Genomic DNA, 22,285 nt, shown 5'->3' with positions numbered 1-22,285 from the left:
TGTCCTATTCCAAGACTTTGATTCCCTAAAAGGAAATCATCATCTCTTCATTAAAGGCTTCGTTTGGGAGAACCACTAACTTGCTTGCCTCCCTCAGGTATTATCTTTTAGAGGCTTCTAGGTTTCTAATTTACCCTCGGTCATGACTTCCAAGTGGTAAACAACATACTCCCCTATTCCCCAGTCTTGCACCCTACGAAGTTCACAAGCCCTATTTATACTATGTGTAAAAAGCAATAAAAGAAGACACAATATTTAATTAGGTCTGAAGTAAGTCTTCCTCATGTGTATCTTTGACAAGCATCCTACATTCACACAGTTAGTACAAGTTTGAAATGTTTGGATAAAAGATGTCCTCATCAAGCATCCTAAAAACCATGGCTATGCTACAGAAAAATATAAATAAAAAATAAAATGCTTTAGAAAACACCGTTAGTCAAATAGAAGCTTAATTATGGGAAAATAAAATTTAACTTTTTTTTTTTTCCTTTTTATACCCATAGAATAGCCTATAAAATGTCAAAACCTATGAAAACATCAAAATGTCAAACCACTGTTAAGTTGCAAAAAGATAAAAATTTGAAAGAAAATGCTTCAGAGAAAACTATTAGTCAAACATCACAATAAACTAGAATTTGAAAAACTATATTTTGTATTGTTGTTGCAAAATTTTGCACGAAATCATGTATAGAACCATGTGAAGAAACAGAGTGCACCACATGAGAAACTATGTGCTTATATACTTCTTCATATGGGAAAGTGTAGAGGAAGACACAAAATCTTCAGGTCTTCACGTGAAAATGAGGTTGCTCGAGCGAAAAATTTGGAAACCTGTACAAATGAATGTGACTGAATAATAAAAAATGCAAAAAATAGAGAAAATGAGGCCAGAAAAATTGATTTTTTGAGCCTCATGGTGGGCACCAAAAATGTGTACATGGAATGCGGGCCTTAGATCCTCACACACACTTCAAGATGGTCATTATCCAAAAAATCATCCTAGAATGAATATGCGATTATTCATCTGAGTAAATCCAATAGTGCAACCTATTTCCATCTAGCTAGAAGGATTATGCCTTTGCTCTCAGAATGAGAAGCAGACAACTAGACCTCTAGAATGAAGGATTTTAAGCTATATGAGGCATAAAAAATTAATCTAGATGAGAATGCATTGTTAAGCTAAGAAATAAAGAAACATATTATGCTAAATGGATGCATATTAAACTAGTATGAAATTGATTTGCAAGAATATAAAGATAAGAATGCAAGAGAAAATGAGTAGATATTTCATCATAAGTTTGACACAAATTCCAATTTTTAACCTTTGTAATGAGGAATAGAGAACTTCTTTTATAGAATCAAAGGGATGATCGATGGTCAAGATTAACTAGAATGGACGATCAAGATTGAATAGGAGAGCTAGTCATAAAAGAAACTTCCTCATAAAAAGGGAGTTAGTTGGTTGCCTTTGAATGATAAAAGGAGTTAAATGACTACCTTTTGAGTGATAAAAGGAGTTAACTAATTCCATTTTGAGTGATAAAAGGAGTTAACAAACTACCTTTTGAGTGATAAAAGGAGTTAACTAATTCTTTTTTGAGTGATAAAAGGAGTTAATCCCTTTTGGAGAATATTTAATTTAATAAAATAGAATATGACCTCATAAATGGATAACTTTAATTAATTGAATAATTAAATTCAATAATTGAAGAGAGGAGATATCTTATTAAATTAAATGTATTTAATTCCTTTGTTCATTAGCTAAAGATGTAATTTTAATTTAATTAAAGTAGAACACTTATAATTAAATTAAATTAAATTAATAGGTTTATGTAGCTAATTTGAGTCCATACTTTAGGAATTAAATAAATAATGTGGTTAAAGTAGATTAGGGTTTTCTACATTTGACATCTAGGTCAAGTAGCAATTATTAGAATTAGAATTTCCTAGTAAAATAGGACTTAGGAATAATTGAATAAACCAAAGTTCGTTAATATGGCAATGTGCCAATTTTGGGGTATTACAATATCTAGTAGCAAAAAACAATTGTAATAAGATTACATGGATGAAGCAAATGCTGAAGGACATTATGATAGAGTTTTGAGAACTTGCTATCATACATTGCGATAGCACAACTACAGTAAATATGTCTAAGTATCCTATGTTATAATCTAAGACTAAACATATATCTATCGAGATTATGTGTGTTACACACATTGCATAATATTATTATATTATGTAATGTTTCACCTAGATGGACGTGCATTATGTAAAGATTCCTATGTGATATACCTGATGAATTATATTGTAACATTGTGATAATATTTGATGTAATTGTTTAATATTGAGAAAAAAATAAATTTTCAATATTAAATGTGGGGTCAATGAGTTAGGTAGCATATGGTTTTAGCACATGGTTTATGTAATACCACTTGGTGGTTTTGTGGGACTTTCTACTATATAAGCATCCACAAGGGTAGTTGTAGTTACAAGACAAAAAAAAGACAAAAAGGGAAGAAAGCAAGTGTCGAGCAGGACAAGGCTTGTCAGGTTAGCCAAAGGAGCATTTGTGAAGGTTGGAAGTATGACATGGGATGTGTGGATTTATACTTGTTCACATGAATTGCTTGGTTGTGGCTATGGCTTTAAAGGCTTCTGTGGTTGTATTGCAATGGTGTTTTTGTTGAATAATACATGGTGATGGATTCTTTTGGAGGCTGGCATTTTCCCTCAATGAGGGTTTCCTAGGGTATATCTTGTGTCACATTTTTGTACGTATGTTGTCTATTCTATTGCATGTGGATTTAAATAAATATTTATTTCAGATATGTTATAGGTTTTGTGAAACTATTATATTATTTGTTGTAATATTCCTTACAAGTGGTATTAGAGCTATGGTTTTGTTGTTGTAACCCTAGATTGAATCCATGAGAATGCATGAGAGGATAAAATAAAGGGCAATATATAAGGGTTTTGTAAGTTGTTTATTGTAGGTATGAGGGTTTTGGATTTTTTGTTATGATGGGATGTTGGTAAATTTTGGGCATGTGGAATTGTTGGTCAAAAGAGTTTTTTTGGATGTTTCATTTAAATGAGGGTTTTAGGGGAGAGCTTGTATAAATGACCTCCTAGGAAAAAATAGACTTGACCATTGGATCCAAGTCGATGTTTCCATAAATTTTGATATATAATATGCCCTAGCTTGACCATGTGAAGAGAAAATGAATTTTTTTTTTAGTTTCAGCTTATGATGATCGTCAAATTTAATCTCCTCAAAAATTTCATAAAAAAAATGCAATGAAAATTAAATGGTAAAAAGACTGTCTTGATAAATCCGTCATAACTTTCTCTTAGGATATCATATTTCAAACTTCTTATAGTCATTGGAAAGCTAATTCAGAGTAGTACAATATGGCATAGGTTTGATTTTATGATGTTGAAATTTTGTCAGGTTTTAAGAGCCCATAATTTAAATGTTATTTTTTTAAACACAGTTTAGGGCATAACTTAGACATACAAAGTTAGATTTTGGACTTTGAGTAGTCAAAAAAAAGTTCTTGGAGAGGTATACACATTGGTTCAGATTTGGTGTAGGTTTGGCATGATTTATTTGGTAATATATTGATCTAAACAATTTATGATAAATATTGACTATGGTAGCATTGTGAGTTTATGACATTGTATATTTTGGAGATTTGGATTTGATGTCATTGTATAATCAATTAATATTCCATATTGGTCTCATGATGATATGGTTATTAGTGTTTGGTTTCGATATGTATGATAACTTGTTGGGTCTACAAGTTGTGCAGTGTTGTAAGCAGTCTATACTTATAGGTTATATTTATGACTTGGATATGGGTTGTTATATTTATGACATGGATATGGGTTGTATTTTCCCATTGATCTTTTATTATTGATGCATATTCATATTGGTGGCTTGGATTTGAGTTTTCTATGCCCTAAGTCACATGATTTTCTAATTTTCTTCATGTAGAAGGGATGAGATGTTGTTACCAGGTATAGTCATGGTGCAAGATTGTGGTTGACTATTTTATGCCGACAAGTTGGAGACATTGAGAGTTAGTTTCTTGGTTCATGGATGAGATCATTGTGCCATGAATTTGGCATGTTATGATTGGATATAAAGATAAATCCTTGATGTTCATAGTTTGGATTCCTAATTTGGTTATGGTGGTATATCTTCTTGGTTGAGGATCATGGTTTTTTCTTTTTTCTTTTGAGGAGCTTATGAATTGCACTTGGATTTCTTTGATAGTTTGATGCATTGGTTGATTCTCATGGTTAGAGAATGATTTTTCATCATGATGTCATGGATAGCGTGGATATACAGTTTAGTGGCAACTTGTGATAGTGATGAGGTGGGAGTACAGGATTAGTTCCTAGTTTGGTTTGTATCTTCTTGGGTTTGGAGATCTTGGTTTTCACTTGGTACTAACACTTTGGTTGTGTGTCTAGACCTAGAGGATATTCATGTAGGAGATGGATGTTATGATTCCATGGGTGACTTGGTACCATGATTGAGTGGGAGTTATTGGCATTGATGTTTTTATTGAGTGTTTTCAGACGTTGAAGGTTTGTCTTAGATCCCATTGCTACAGAAGCATCTCTGACATTTACATGGTGAACTTGTTAATTTCATGGTGTGTGGAGATGGTTCTTCATGGTATGTATAGAGATGGTTTTTCTTCATGGTGTGTGGAGATGGTTTCATCTTGAGGACTCATGGGGGTCTTGGTAAAGGTGTGGTTTATTCTTTCATTTGGCATGTTATCCTTGGTGTAAGGATGGTTTCATTATTATGTCATGGTATACTCTTGATACACATTTAGAGTTTTGACATGTTATGGTGTGTTCATATGGAGCATGTTATCTCTTTAGTTGAGATGGTTTAGATCATGTTGTCATGTTTATGTTCCTGAGGCTATGGTTGAAACTTTGACATAGATCTTGGTTTAGTTTCTTGGTATTGAATACATTGATCATTTGTTGGATACTTCATGATATTCATATGTTGCATTTTGATTTGGCATGGATTGATTGGTTACAGGTTCTCATGGATACTTAGAGATAATGGTGATGCTAATTTCTCTTGGATTATAGATGTATTTTTTGGGATGGTTGATAGTTTCCATAGGAAGTTTGAGGGGCACTCACTTGATATGAACTTGAGAGGAGATTGTTCTTAGATGAGTCTTGGTTGGAGACTTGGATATCTTGATGAGCATTCTCATTCACCACTCTTGGTCTACTTGGAGGTTTGCTACTAAAGAGATATAGCCCATTGTTTCTCTTAGGTGCATTATGTTTATGCTCATCTTTCCTGGTTATGGATCTTGAGCTATGGTACATGAGTTAGTTTTGGAGGGTTTATTTGAGAGATGGATTAACATTTTTTTATCTCTTTTTGCATATGTTTTTATGCTAGTTGAGTTTGGGAGATGGGTTTATATTGGGCATATTCTTTTGATTAGGAATGAATATTCCTTCATTTAGGAATGGTTTATGAGTTTGATAATCTTGTAAGAGGCTTACATCCATGATTGGTTATATGGTATGGTTTGGGTGTTTTTGTGGCTTCTTGGTTGGGGATTTTATGGAGGAGATCATAATTGCATAGTTTACATCTAGAGGTATGTGTAGAAGGATATGATATAGGTTATAATTTGTATGGTTTCTCTTTGGTCTTGGTTATCTTCTTGGATTTTTGGTTTCACTTACATTGGATTTGAGATTGGTTGGAGATTTTGATCACTTCTTTCTATTCATACATGTCAAGTGAGTGATGGCATGGTTATTCCTTTATCTCTTTCGTTTGTTGGTTGTGGAGAACTTGAGAGAGTGTTATAGAGTTGTTATGAGAGTTGTTCTTGCAAATTATTGGTTTATGTATTATGGATGTCCTTGAGACTACATAGATTCAATTCTTTGATATATTTTCAGTGGATTAGTTATAAATTTGACATTATCTTTTGCAATGGGAGCTTTTTAGTATATATGTGGTAGGTATTTCTCTTGAGGCTTGTGATTGCAAGTTACAGATTGGATATGTTGATGATGTGAGATTCACTTGGTATGTACCTTTGGAGGTATAGATAGTTGCATGGGTTAGCACTTGTTGTGGGTGTTATTTCAGCTATGGATAGTTGACAACTTTAGATACATGTGATTACCTTTGGATCAGGTGTTTGTGCTTGAAATTTCAGTTGGTACATGATTTTGTGATCTTCTAATGTGGCAAGTTGGGTTGTTTTCTCTTTGGATGACTTCTATGTATGTCCAGTGGTAGTGGCATAACAAGAGGTGGGATCATTCATGTTTAAGATGCTGGATGGTTTGATTTTGTGTGGGTACTAGGATGGAGCACTTGGTATACTTTGATCCATGATGGTGGATGTGCTAGGAGGGATTGCTTCCTTGTTCATTTATGTGGCTACAGATTGACCAATGCAATGTATACATGTAGGAGATTGATGAGATTATGTATGTTGCACACATTGCATAATATTATTATATTATATTATTTTTATTTTATTATTTAATGTTTCACCTAGATGGCTGTGCAACCTATAAAGATTCCCATGGGATATACTTGATGAGTTGTATTGTAACATTGTGATAATATTTGATGTAATTGTTTAATATCAGGGAAAAGAATTAATATTTCAAGATTAAATGTGGGGTCAATGGGTTAGGTAGTACATGATTTTATCACATGGTTTATGTAATACCATGTGGTGGTTTTGTGGGACTTTTTACTATATAAGCAGCTACAATGGTAGTTGTAGATACAAGACAAAGAAAAGAGAAAAAGAGAAAAAAACAAGAGTTGAGCAGGACACGGCTTGATAGGTTAGCCAAGGGAGAATTTTTGAAGGTTGGAAGCATGGCATGGGATGTGTAGATTTATGCTTGTTCACATGGATTTCTTGGTTGTGTCTATGTCATTGAAGACTTCCATGGTTGTATTGCAATGGTGTTTTTGTTGAATAATACACAGTGATGGATGCTTTTGGAGGTTGGGCTTTTCCCTCAATGAGGCTTTCCTAGGGTATATCCTATTTCACATTTTTGTGGGTATGTTGTCTATTCTCTTGCATGTGGATTTAAATGAATATTTATTTTAGATCTATTATGGGTTATGTGAAAATGAGTATATTCTTTGTTGCAAGTTTCCTTACAATATCCATTAAGTATCATATTTTGAGAGAGAAAGTTGCAAAGAAATAAATCAGATTAGAGTATGTGAGTACAAAAGAGTAGATTGAAGATTTCTTTATGAAACCTTTACCTAAAGATACATTTGAGTATTTGCAAGATATGCTTGGGGTAATGCCCTTGACTACTTTTGAGTAGATGATGCAAAAAGTGCATCAGTCCAATGGTACATAGCACTATTGTTTATCTAGATTGAATTTTGATGTTTCATGTATGGGGGAGTATCTATGATGAACAGAGTCATCAAGGACTCTTGATAGATGAAATAGAATAGTGTTTTTGGACACTTGAGCTAGTTGAAGACTAGAGAAAATGATTAACATAATGAAGCCTTTTCCATTGATGTCAATGGGGGAGAGATAACATGAACAACATCTTCTATGTATGAGGGAGAAGTGTTGTAGATGGAGAATGAGTTAAAATATCCTCTAACATTATGGGGGAGATATTAGTATGAGAAAGATGTGTAAATGAGGGAGATGGACTACAGAGAGTGATTAATGTCAATGAGAAGAAACATTGAGTTATATCAATGGGGGAGAAGTATGAACAATTGATTTTCATCCATGGAGGAATGAGAAAACACAAATGAAAGTTGTTCCAATAAATTATAAGTGTGAACACTTGATGTGGATCCTAAGAATGAGGAAGCACATATAGAACAATGTTCCTGTGAGTTTTATATTTGATTGATAAAGAAGATTTGAAAAGAAAAGAGCAAAATTAGAGTTTGATTTGGTATTTTTTAGAACACAGATGTGTTGGAATGTTCAAATGGGAAGAGTATTTTTGTGGGGGTGGGGGGGAATCAGAAGTGTCACCCTATTAAAGGATTTACAATAGGCTATTAAACCCACCTAATACATAGGATTTTCAATCATCTTCTCCAAAGGTTCTCCTACCTAGCTATTAAGTTAACATATCAATATAGGATTTCAGCAACTACTACAATTGTGAGAAAGTATTAGAACATTTAACTTGATTGAATACAATCTCAAATTGCTAGGTTTAGGTACTAGATTTGCTCTCCTCATTCTGATCCTTGCTTGATCTGATTTCTATATGTGTTCCTTGTCCCTCATGCTGTTCTAACCAACTAGATGTGATATTGCTTCTCTGTTCCTCTAAGTCTTTTCTTCTTCTCACTGAAATTTTGCTATAATCTTCCCATACACTATTCTCTTCCACACATGCAATGGGTTTTTGACCTCCTTTTAAAGAATGCAAAGAATTAGGGTTAAGTATGGATCTATGATCCATATTGAATCTCAAATTCCCATTCATATCCTTTGTTTTCACCTATTGGTTGCATGCTATCTCCAATTTTTTGATTGGTTGCATGTTGATTTCATAGGTAATTGCAAGGATTCGATCTTATCTTCTTATCCTTTCATGAGTCATGCAAAAATTGTTTTACATCTTAGTTTGTGATGGCACAAACTCTTATGTTGATCCTAAGTTACTCGGCACTCATTACATTATTGATGCTTGGCATGAACTGATTCCTGGATTGCTTGACATCTATTACTTTCCTGGTTTTCTTGGCACCTATTAAATACTGTATTGCTCAGCATCTAAACATTTTTGAATTACTCAGCACATGAACATTTCCTAGATCACTTGACACATGAATATTTCCTGGATCACTCAGCATATATTACATTCTAACTTGCTCGACACCAACTGTGGCTTGACATACATTATGTACTTGACATATATAGTGAAAATGGTTAAGTGTGTTGACACTCAATTGTCAAGACTATTCTTTTGACCAACAATCTCCCACTTTGACATGAGTGTCAAAAACACTTAACTAAGCATTTATGAACTTAACCTTATTGAGCACATTCATTTATTTGCTTGGCATTCATGCCAAAAAATTCAATAATATTGCAAGTAATAATATACCTTATGACTCCCCCTGAGTTGATTATGCCTTGTCCATTCTTGAGACTGAAATTTTGTGCTAATGTGCCTGATTCTCTCTATCTTTTGTCCTATTTCTGCATTCTGAGCTTGTATGCTTTATTTGATTTGTGTGAAGTTCAAAAATTTCCATCTCCCCCTTTGTCCTTTATTATTACTCTCCCCCTTTTTGGCTATTTACAAACTTTCCACATTATTCTCAAAATGAATGAAAGAATGTAATAAAAAATGATTCAAAATTTGGTATTCTCCCATAGTATTTGCATATATACATATCTCCCTCTTACTTTATCTCCCCCTTTTTGACACTGATGTCAAATGTTTCTATGGAGTAATACCATGCTTAGCCAAAAATGTGCTATTTACCTCTAGGAGTATTTTCAGAGCTACATCCCAATTTGCTAGTGCAATGTCCAATGACTTATGCTGGATGGAAATCTCTACTGCTAGATGTATAAGTCCATCTGAGGTAAAAATATTTGAATCTTTCTTGAGGATTGTTTCTGCATACATTTTCTCCTTATGGAGTACCTCTAAGTGAGGGGTTATAGAGGACTGAATTTGCATCAACTTAGCTTTTGTATTTGCCTCCTCTATTGTTAATACAACTAATTCTCTTTGTGTGTAAAGCGTTTAAGCAAAGTGCTTCTCACTCTGTGTTGGATTAGTTGGGAGTTGCATACTAGAAATCTTTAGATTTCTCTCCAAGCCCAGTATCCTCTGGCTAGTCTCGAGTGTGAAGTTGGAAAAATCACACAACTTGTTGTATAGGGAGAATATATTCCCAAGTACAATTTTTACTCTATCCAATTTCTTAGCCAACTCAACTTGAGATAGTGCTATATCACCAGAAATTTTCTCATTTACCTTTTCTTGGAACTTCCTTTCTGACCATTCCATTAATTTTACATTTGTATCATGGTCTTCATTTGTGACCTGGTGAACTATGTCAGATAGTTGTTCTACTATTGGCCTTGACTCATCAGGTGTCTACAAGCTGAAAGCATCCATGAAGATGTCATTTATCTCATTTAGTGCTTGCCTATATTTATATTCTTTTCTCAATACCTCTTGTCTCCTTCTTCTATCTAGTGCACTCTATATTTCATTAATCTTCTCCTCAGTGAGAGTGCTAGATTCATAGTAAGGTATTGTGATTTCCTCATCAAGCTCAAGAATTTCGTACTAAAGTTTCCTAGCTACTTTTGTTGAGCTTGAGCTTGGTGTATGAATTTGCAATGCTAGCATTTCAGTGCTCGACTTCTAAAGAGTTTGAGTAGGAGTACCTATTTTGGGTAGTTGAACCAAAGTTTGTATTGTAGATTCCTCCTTATCTCTTGTCTCTTCCTTCTCTTCTATTTGTTTCTCCTCTTCACTATCAATGGTTGGGGGTGTGCTTGTTGGTTGTACTAATTTTTCTTTGTCTTCCCTTGCTATTGCACTTGGCACTTGAAGTGCATCTGTGACTACTTTTGGTGGAGATGGTGGAGGAAGGAATAGGAGTCCAGTAGTTTGAGTGGTCAAAGGTGATTCTTATGTTTGCACCTTGACTTCTTTAGATCCTACTACTGACTTTTGCAGTTCATCAACACTGACCAGTATTGGGCTTGAACTGTAATGATCCCATCTTTTGGCCTTCACGTTCTCCAAAGTATAAGTGGAGGATAAGAAGAAATTAAATTAATTTCTTATAAAGCTATTCAATTAAAGAATTAAAGGTGACTTCGTATTTAATTATTCTAATTATTTACAAGGGAGTAGCTTCTAGGGTATGAATTAAATATTGGAAGGACGGAAGCCTCTCGTGATTTAATTAATTATTGCTAAGGAGGAATTTCTAGAGAATGCATTAATTATTGGAAGGAGGAAGCTTCTAGCTCTTGCAATTAATTAATGTTTTAGTTCCTTCCAGAAGGATGAAGAAAAGGATAAATAGGGCTGAAAGTCTCATTGCTGATGATCGGATGATTATGACTTGCATTTGATAAGAGCTTAGATGTGTGACTCAAATATCTTTTCTTGGCAATACAGGATGTTCATTCTCTGTTGTAACATTCTAGACGTCATTCCCTTAGGGTTTGGCCTTTGGAATACATCTCTTTGTAATTGATTGCAACATTATCAACATTAATATAATTTCAGCCTTGGTTCAGCTTTTGGACATTCTTGGGTGTCCATTACAGTGGTATCAGATCTTGCTTGCAAAGTGTTTCATGAAGTTATAACCAGTAGGTGCCCATTATAGTGGTATCAGAGCTATTAGCCATGCCATCCTGTGGAGTTCTTATAGGGAATTTAGAACAGCAAGATAAAGGGGAAAGAGTTTGACAAAATGTATACCAGTCCAGATCAAGAAAGTGTAATGTTCAAGATACTAAATACATTACAGGAGGGGCAGCAGATGCAATAGGAGCATAATAGGCTAATGTATATGATGTTGCAACTTATGGCTAGACAGATGGGCATCAATATTGATAATCTATATGTTGCTCCAGTGCAGAAAGAAGTTGTTTCCTTAGGTGGGATTGAGACACATATAGAGCCACCTAGCTATGATGTTGGTGATATAGAGTCTGTCGATGTGGGATTAGAGAATGCAAGGATACTATTATATCAGCAACCACTTCTATGTTAGTTGAACCATCCAACGAGGAGTTTGGCAATATGCATGCGATTGTAGATGTGTGCTCTAATGATAGTACACTTGTTATTGCTAATGAGGTGAGAAATATAGTGATAGAGTCATATTATACTATTAATCAACAAAGTGTTAATGTTCACTCTTATGATAGTACTATGTTCAACATGGATGCCACATTGTCTTATGACAATCTGATGTTTGTGGTTTATATTGATCACTCTCTTGAGTGGAGTTAGGCTTTGTTTTCACCATCTAGAAAGATTTAGTTTTGTTTTGCAATAGTTGGGAAGAAGAGATTTCATAGATCTTGTATGGAGCCACCTTCTGGTGACATCCAGACTTATACTTCATCAGTACAAGTTTTGGGAGCTAACTTGTAGGACATGTGGTTGGTCTTAATGATGTTCATTTGCAGTTTGTTTAATATCCATATGGATATTACATATTACTTCAATTAGGATCCAGGTGGAGGTTGGAGTTCATTATGTTACTTAATTGCTTGAGGACAAGCAATTGTAAGGAGGGCAGATTTGTAATGATCCCATCTTTTTGCCTTCACGTTCTCCAAAGTATAAGAAGAAATTAAATTAATTTCTTATAAAGTCATTCAATTAAAAAATTAAAGGTGACTTTGTATTTAATTATTCTAATTATTTACAAGGGAGTAGCTTCTAGGGTATGAATTAATTATTGGAAGGATGAAAGCCTCTCGTGATTTAATTAATTATTGCCAGGGAGGAATTTCTAGAGAATGCATTAATTATTGGAAGGAGGAAGCTTCTAGCTCTTGCAATTAATTAATGTTTTAGTTTCTTCCAGAAGGATGAAGAAAAGGATAAATAGGGCTGAAAGTCTCATTGCTGATGATCGGATGATTATGAATTGCATTTGATAAGAGCTTGGATGTGTGACTCACATATCTTTTCTTGGCAATAGAGGACATTCATTCTCTATTGTAACATTCTAGACGTCATTCCCTTAGGGTTTGGCCTTTAAAATACATCTCTTTGTAATTGATTGCAGCATTCTTAGCATTAATATAATTTCAGCCTTGGTTCAGCTCTTGGGCATTTCTGGGTGTCCATTACAGTGGTATCAAAGCTTGCTTGCAAAGTGTTTCATGAAGTTATAACTGGTAGGTGCCCATTATAGTGGTATCAAAGCTTGCTTGCAAAGTGTTTCATGAAGTTATAACCGGTAGGTGCCCATTACATGAACATAATCTAGTTGGTTGTGTTGATTGGTCAAGGATCATTGTGAGATCATCTATAGTCAAAGGATTGACATTTTGACAAGAAGTGTCAATAACATCCTTAATCTTGATAATCTCTGTAGGTGTGAAGGTGACATGGGGAGGGCTAGGAGGTGGCAGTTGCGTGTCTTGTACACTTTTCTCTTACTATTCTTCTGTGGCCTTTTCTTCTCCTTTGTCTAATTCCTCCTCTTTCTCTTCCTTGTTCTCCTCTTCATCTTTCTTTTCTTCATCTCCTTTCTTTTCTTCTTCCTTCTTTTCCTGTTCCTTCTTATCTTCCTCCTTCTTCCCCGTTTCTTTCATTTCCTTTTTCTTGGTCTAAATTTCTATCTTATATTCTTCATCAAACACATCATCAATTTTCTTGTATATTATTTTCCACAATCTTATGGATTTGTTGATTACATCTTCAATTTTATTTTGCAAAATACAAAATGCTCTATACTTAGGAGTCAATCTACTATTGTGCCTCTTGACTACATTAGTTATTTGACCCTTAGTCAAGTTAGGCAACAATCTTGCTAAAATAGATTCCCTTATTTCCTTTTCCATTTGTAGATAGAAATGCCATTTGTCTTCAATGATTTTATACAACTCCATGGGCATTGAGCCATCTAGCTCTAGAGGTGTGTGCTTGTACTCGGCCATCATAGCATATACAGATTCCTCTGTTTTATTTTGCTCTTCCTTTGTGAACTTATTGAAATCTAAATTCTTTAAATCTTTCAAATCATCATTTCTAATCTTTGTACATAATTTATCTATGGCAGATTTGGGTGGATGACTTACCACTTTGAACTTACTATTATCAACTGTCTCTGTCTTTTCTTCATCTGAGTCAGGTTGAGCTATATATTTTCTTCTCTTCCTTGGCTCTTCATTAGTCTCCTTGGTGGTTTTCTTCTTCTTTTCCGCCTCTTCTTTAGCCTTTTGAGTAGTGGCTCTGGTGGTGGCTCTGGTAGTAGGATTTTTTGGTGTAGTTTTTGCTACTTTATTTGCTTTGGGTTGAGGAGTAGGTGGAGTTTTAGCCTTTCTTTTAGTGGTTTTGATAGGTGCTTCCTCATCTTCTTTTTCCTTGGCACCTCCTTCCTTGTCCTCACCTAGGCCTTGTGTTAATTGTAGAGGTACTTCCTCTTCCTCTTCATCTTCTCCTACTTCCTCTTCATCTACTATGCCTGTTGCTTCAATTCCAAATCTTTTCTTGATCTTCTTGATCAATTTGTCCTTCTTTTTCACTTCTGTGGCTATCTTGAGGTCTGTCATCACCCTTGATTTGATGATGTCATAAGTTCCAAAATGTTTTGCAGTCTTGTCAATTTCCTTTGCAAGTAGAGCTATTATTGCTATTGAGGCTTGATCAACATCAAGTTCATAGCCCAATGGCCTAAGCCATCTTACTCTAGGTATGACTGCTTGTATATAAGTGTAATCAATATCCACTAGAAAGAAAATATCCTTTACATGCTGCTCAACCAGTGAGACTGGTATCCTTATTCTTTTTTTCATGGACTTCTTAAAGTCCTCAAAATAGCTAGTCATTTCGACGTCAAAATTCTCACCCATCTGCTCAATGAATCCATTGATTTGCTCAAAAATGGTCTTATTCTAATCCCAATTCACCTTGCCTACTGAAGGGAATTCTTTCATAATATAGAAAAATATACAAACCAAAAATGAGCCAAATTTGCATTGAGCTCCCTTAGACTTCCTTATAACTCCCAGATTTTCATTGATCTATTGTAGCATGAGTTCTACAAGATCATATGTATGATCTTTCTTTACCAATTTATAGGCAACATCTACTACAATACATGGTACATTGTTTAGTCTGCTTGATTGGTAGAATTTGTGGGATATGACTCTAATAGAAAAATTTAGTAGGGGTTCTGTAATGGTGTCTATTGTCATTCCCCTATTATTCCATTTTGCACCTATATTCTTCTCTATGGCTTCCCTTTTATCGCTTCTCAGGGTCTTTGGTCGATCTAGGGTTGGAATACTAGTAACCCTATGGATAGTTTTCTTTGTAAACTTCACTGGCCCTGTCTCTAACCAAAAGACTCCATTGTGGATTCAGCTCAACACTATGTGTATCCATTCCATTTTAAAAATAGTAGGGAAAAGTAGTGCTTTGGTCAGACCCTTGTTCTCAACTATGGAGAATTCATCTTTAAGTTTTCCATTATCACACAGTTTATCAAATGCATTAAAAATCTCCAAATCTTCTATGGCTCCAACTTTACAGTTATAACACTTTCAAATGTCTTCAACCATAATCAGGTATTACAGATAGGGCACCAGCGAGATCATTCTTATAGGCAACTTCAGGAATGGGCCTAAACTCTAGCTGTTTGACTTCATTACTAACTTTTTGAATTTCAAGACCTTCCTTTCCTATGGTAGATTTTGACCCAGATGCCATCATTTACCAAAATAGGGTTTAAAATTAAATAAACTTTCAAACTATGCGTAGCTTGACACTTGAAGAAAATACCTGTGAATCAATGAAATTGAGTTGAATTGCTATTGGAATCATTGCAAATCGCTATTTGATCACTGTAGAATCACCTCTTCGCTCTGCTCAACTTTGCTTTGTGTTCGAATGATTCAAAAATGAACAATTTTTGACTTTATTAGGTTCAAAAACCTAGCATTTATTGCATTTGTGATTATAACTATACACTCGACTTTCAAAGATTTTATCAACTTGGCTTCCACTAAAGTTCATCTACTCGACAGCTACTAACATGTCTTACTCGACATCCACTAGTCTGTTCAACTTGGCATATACTGTAGTTTCACTCAGTAACCAAAGATAGCACAACATCATCTTCAAACTTTTAACTTGACATCTTTTCTCATGCATATTTCTCCTTTGTAGTACTTTTATGTTTTCTTGGGTTGATGTATGATACATCTTTGTATGTATCAGCCCTATGTATTTGTCTTGTGCTTAGTTGGATGAGGTATGATCACTTGACCTCTTGGGTGAAGTGATCTCTCCATTTGATGTGCTGAATTCATCTTTCTTCTTCCATGTCTTGTTCATTTGTCCTCTTATTTGTTCAACATCAATCTTCTCTTTTCCTTTGTTGACTTTAGTCTTTGGTTCTTTTGACTTTGTAGGATAGTTTCTTCTAATATGACCAGTCTTTAAACAACTAAAAAATGTAGTTTGGTTTAGCCAGCTACTATAACTTCCCTTGAAATGTGTTCTTATGCAATTTTTAGGAATGTGTCCATACTCTTGACAATAGTGACAGCTATATCTAGTATTGTAATCCCAATTGTAGTGATGTGGATGATTGATTCCTCTTGCAGGCTGATTAGGTGTCCACATAGGCTTTGATCTACATTCAAATGCTCTATGTCCATACTTTTTATAGTTGTAGCAGTGACCTCCAAATCTTGGTATCCTCATGGTCTTGGTTTTGCAGTCTTGTGTTGAATGTCCTTGCTTTTTGCACTTGTGACAAAAGTTTACATTTGTAGGCTTATCATGCTGATGACTATTATGGCTTCTACACAAATTAGAGGTATGTCCCTTTTTACCACAAAAATAACAAGTGGGTTTAGTGTTCTTACCTTTGTTGCTTCTTTCTTCTACAATCTTGGACAATTCTCCTTGTTCAGTGCTGATGTAGCCGACTCTTGAAGTATCATTACTAGCCCTTGGTGATTTCAGCAATTTCTCAAAGTACTTGATGGCCTCATTTGGTTTGTTGTAACTTTATGCTATTTCCTTTTCTCTCTTCAATTCATTCTATAATTGTTCATTCTGCATCTTCAAGGTGGAGATCTTAATGTCCTTCATGTTTAGCTCATGATGAACATTCATCATCTGGCTAAGGGTGTCCAACTGCATGTTTGAAATATTTTTGAATTCAATTATCTTTTCTTCCAGTCTATTGTTGAGATTTCTCTTGTCATCTTCTATCATGGCCTTGTCTTCAATAGCTCTTTTCTTTTTTTTCAGTAATCTCACATAGCATCATGGCTTGTGATTCTTGTTCCATCTTAAGAGATCTTATCTCTTCTACTTGAGTCCTATTTTTCTCCATTAATTCTACTATTACTGCATCAAATTCCTTGGAATCTCCATTAGAAAACACTTGTGTGGTGTCAATCTCCTTGTAGTGTATGTCATTTTCAGCTATGGCTATCTCCTTCCTTCTTTTCAAGGATTTTCTCAGTTCCTCCCTAGCTTCCTCTACTTTGTGTAGAGCTAGTTGCACATCAATCACTTGATTGTTAATAATCTTCCCAAGTTTGAAGACTTCCATCTTCTAATAATTTTCTCCAATCTGTTAGGCTTCTCCTTGTGAGAACCAAATCTCTGATACCAATTGTTGGAATGTTCAAATGGGAAGAGTACTTCTAAGTGGGGGGGGGGGAGGGGGATGTGAATTAGAAGTACCAAATTTTAAACCCCTTTTTAAATTATTATTAACACATAACTGAAAAGAAAATTGCATGCATATAAAAGAACATAAAATCAATCACATGCAATAACACATAACACCAAAATTGATAACCCAGAAACCCTTCATGGATAAGAAGGTAAAACTGGGGTGGGAATGACACCCACAAAAATTATTGCAATAGTATATATTCAACCACTTCTAATGGTCTACCCTGTGAAAGGCCTACCCTATTAAAGACTTTACACTATGTCAATAGTGACTTGGTTAAAGGATTTACAAACACTTTACAAAAAGTGTCACCCTATTAAAGGATTTAGAATAGGCTATTAAACCCACCTAATACATAGGATTTTCAATCACCTTCTCCAAAGGTTCTCCTACCTAGCTATTAAGCTAACCTATCAATATAGGATTTTAGCATCTAATACAATTGTGAGAAAGTATTAGAACATTTAACCTAATTGAATGCAATCTCAAATTTTTGGATTCAGGTACTAGATCTACTCTTCTCATTCTAATTCTTGCTTGATCTGATTTCTATATGTGTTCCTTGTCCCTCATGCTATTCTAACCAATTGGATGTGAAATTGCTTCTCTGTTCCTCTAAGTCTTTCCTTCTTCTCACTAAATTTTTTCTATAATCTTCCCATACACTATTCTCTTCCACACATGCAATGGGTTTTCAACCTCCTTTTAAAGAATGTGAAGACTTAGGGTTAGGTATGGATCTATGATCCATATTGAATCTCAAATTCCCACTCATATCCTTTGTTTTCACCTATTGGTTGCATGCTATCTCCAATTTTCTAATTGGTTTCATGTTGATTTCACAGGTAATTGCAAGGATTCAATCTTATCTTCTTATCCTTTTGTGATTCATGCAAAAACTATTTTACATCTTAGTTTGTGATGGCACAAACTCTTATGCTGATCTTGAGTTACTCGACACTCATTACATTACTGATGGTTGGCATGAACTGATTCCTAGATTGTTTGGCATCTATTACTTTCCTGGTTTGCTCAACGCCTATTAAATATTGTATTGCTTAGCATCTAAACATTTCTAAATTACTCAGCACATGAACATTTCTTGGATCACTTGGCACATGAACATTTCCTGGATCACTTGACACATGAACATTTCCTGGATCACTTGGCACATGAACATTTCCTAGATCACTCGGCACATTTATGTTCTGACTTGCTTAGCACCATTTGTGGCAAGACATACATTGTGTACTTGACATATATAGTGAAAATGGTTAAGTGTGTTGACACACAATTGTCAAGACTATTCTTTTGACCAAAAAGATGTTTTTCATCTATGTTGCCATCAATGGCAAAGGGGGAGATTGTTAGCATGAATTTTGATGGTATTCATTTACGGGAGTATCCTAAGAATTGGATAGATGGATACATGATTGACATGTTGTATTCATGCTTGTGTTTGTCATTGATTATTGTTTCTATGAAGATTGATAGAGTAGTAGACAAAGAATGAGGCCTTACAAATTGCATATTGATGATCAGGTCATGCACAATTGAGATCATATTCTACACTCTATTCTGATTAAGTGGAAAATTGTGTGTATAGAGAATAAAAAAAATGTGACATTTATTCAAGAATTACATAAGACAATGTGTAGACAAAGCACCTGATAAGTGGTTTTTGATGTTTGGATTGTATCTCCTAAGATGGCTAGAATCATGATGAGAAAAGTTAGATAATGACAATAGAAAACTTGACGATGATGTTAGCAAGTGTGCAAGGTCAAAGATCACACATGTGAGAAGTTGTTAAGACTATGAGCCAACAATATTGTGTAATTGTAAAATGATAATTTATCTTAATGATGTCCTATTATAATTAATTGTGAAAGCGTTAAGGCCAACTCAAGGAATTATTTTGAGGATATGATATAAAGGAAGGTTATTTTCCTTGTGATAAAATGTGTTCTATTATTATTAGGTATGTGATATGCAAAGTATTTGGTAAATATGAGTAAGAGATCTAAGGGATTATTGGATGCAAAGTTGGTGATCTAGTATTAAGATAAGATGAGGATTGGTTCAGTCAAGAGGAAAAAGGAGTTAGAGATTATTCATTTCTATTATTTTGCAAGGAATAAAACATAGACCATTTGGATAGTGAGTTTGGTGGTCTTGCCCTTGAAGTTGTTTGGACAGTGGGTCCTTCTTCCTTCTACAACTCCTAACAAGGATTCAAAGTCTCCTAACATGGAATGATATGTAACGAATGTATTTCATTGGCTTCTAGTAGGGTCCATTGTCTTATAAAGAAATTTTATATTAGTACATCATTTTGAGGCCGATACCATCCCCACTGAGGCTTTCTCTCTAATCAAGGGTTTCCCTAGTTAAAATATATGGTGCTATGGTGTATGTGTATCTTCTTATGGTTGCTGGCTATACTGTTCACATGGTTAAGGATTAATAAGGTTGATAAATGTTTTAACACCCCCTCCATTCAGTTAGCTTGGTGGACTTTACTTTTTACCAACCATGGGTGACTTAGTACCACAGTTGAGTTGGCATTGATATTTATTAAGGGTTTGCAAATACCGGAGGATGTCTTAGATCTTGTTGCTACATAATAATCTTTGAAATTTGCATGGTGCAATTATTGGTGATGGTTATCTCCATGGTGTGTGGAGATGGTTGTATCTTGAGGACTCATGGGGTTATTGGTAGAGGTGTGGTTTATGCCTTTATTACCATGTTGTCCTTGGTGTTAGGATGGATTCATTATTATGTCATGATATAATCTTGATATATATTTGGTGTTTTTACATGTTAGGGTATGTTCATATAGAGCATGATGTTTCTTTGGTTGAGATGGTTAGATCATGTTGTCATGTTTATGTTCCCAAGGCCATGGTTGGAACTTTGACATTGATATTGGTTTAGTTTTTTTTGTATTAAGTAAATTGATTGTTTGTTGAATACTTATTGATATTGGTATGTTACATTTGGAGTTGGCATGGATTGATTGGTTATGGGTGTTCATGGATTCTTAGAGATAGTGGTGATGTTTATTTATGTTGTGGTTAGAGATGAATTTGTTGGGACAATCAATAGTTTCAAGAGGAATTTTGAGGGGAATTCACTTGATATGAAATTGAGAGGAGATTTTTCTTAGATGAATCTTGGTTTGAAACTTGAATATCTTGATGAGCATTCCCATCACTAGCACATTTAACCCTAAATTTTGACCTTAAATTTTGACCAACAAATTTAAATGGCTTGATTGGTCGTCATTATAAAGGAATTTTTTTTATTTTTAAAAATACATGCCCATGTTGGTCACAATTGCGACCAATGCTTTCAATTTTGTGTTGGTCTCAATTGAGACCAACACGACAACATAAAGACAAAAAAGAAGAAGTGGCCCGTTAGTTGAGCATTTCACTTGAGCAACAAGTTAGCTAAGCATTTCACTTGAGCACCCTACCAGTCAAGCATCATTCATGGATAATTTGAGGATTTCTAGAATTCTTCATCCTTGGAGCATTTCATTGGAGCATTTGGAAACCCATCTACCACAACCATAAATTACAACTATCAACTATCATTCGAGCATACACGAACTTTCCTGGCTTCATGTCACAATTGGTGAATAGGTGAGTTGATAACTTCTTGTTTAAACAATCATTGATTGGGGATTGATTGGGGGAAGACATAGTTTGAGGAAGTGCTAGTTATGAGGGCCTAAATAGGAGGGTTTGTAAGTTGAGACATAAACTGAGAGAGACAACCATGGTAAGGGATTTTATGGTGTATTAGCCCTTTATTTAAGAATTTGTCTCTACATTTTGGTGAGTATTTTGAAACAAATATGGAGGCTTGGATGACTGATGATTTTGTGTGAACTTGTTTTGTGCTTAACTTGAATAGATAGTGGCTTGAGTCTTGGTCTTTTTTATCTTAAGATTTGTGAATTTTCCCACATTTTTCTTTAATTTGGTCATATGGAGCCATGATTATCATTTTTACATGGAGATTATAAAGAGATGTCTCTGAACGTTTCATTTTGGATTGATATATGAATGGTAGCAGTATTTTATCCAAGTATTTTATTTTCTCCATGCCAATTTCAGGTACATCTGGGTACTGCATAGCTGATGGTTTGATTTTTTGTAGTTTAATATAAATAATAATTTAGAATGTTAGGGTTGAGGATATCACGTTGCTATATATATATATATATATTAGATTATAAGGAAAGGACTTTATTTGGTTGTCTCAGACATTACTATGTAAATTAAGTAGCTGATCCCTTCCTTATCACTCATGATGACATAACAATAATTACCATTCCTAATATTCCTTTAGAAATGTGTAATAATTTCTATAGTTTTGGTTTGATCAAACCACTTACTCTAGGGTAATCTCTTGTCTGATATAATAATTCAAATGATGATGTCTTTTGGTGTCATTCTTGATGTTTTAATATGTTCAACTGATTGCCTTAAGGGAGCCTCTACTCACTTTGCATGATCCAAGTATGGATAAATAAGAAAAAATAATATTCGATTATACCCTTCCAAATGTGAGATCAAATCTCATAATGTATCCTTTACAAGTAAGTGGTAGCAACTTTTGGAATATAATAGTTGTTGCTCTTTATACAATTGTCTGATTCACGTCTTTCTCTAGATGTCAATGCTTACTATATTGATTAATATCTTGTGCAATATGAAATTTTTCTTACGAAAGTTTTGAATTAATTGTATAAATAAGTATCTTCAATAAATATCCCTACCATTACTAATGTCATTAGTA

The sequence above is a fragment of the Cupressus sempervirens genome, chromosome 10 (assembly GCF_028749045.1).
Source record: "Cupressus sempervirens isolate cs-2001-9-10 chromosome 10, ASM2874904v1, whole genome shotgun sequence".
Taxonomy (NCBI): domain Eukaryota; kingdom Viridiplantae; phylum Streptophyta; class Pinopsida; order Cupressales; family Cupressaceae; genus Cupressus; species Cupressus sempervirens.
The sequence above is the reverse complement of the archived record's forward strand: the minus strand, read 5'-3'. Positions refer to the sequence as shown.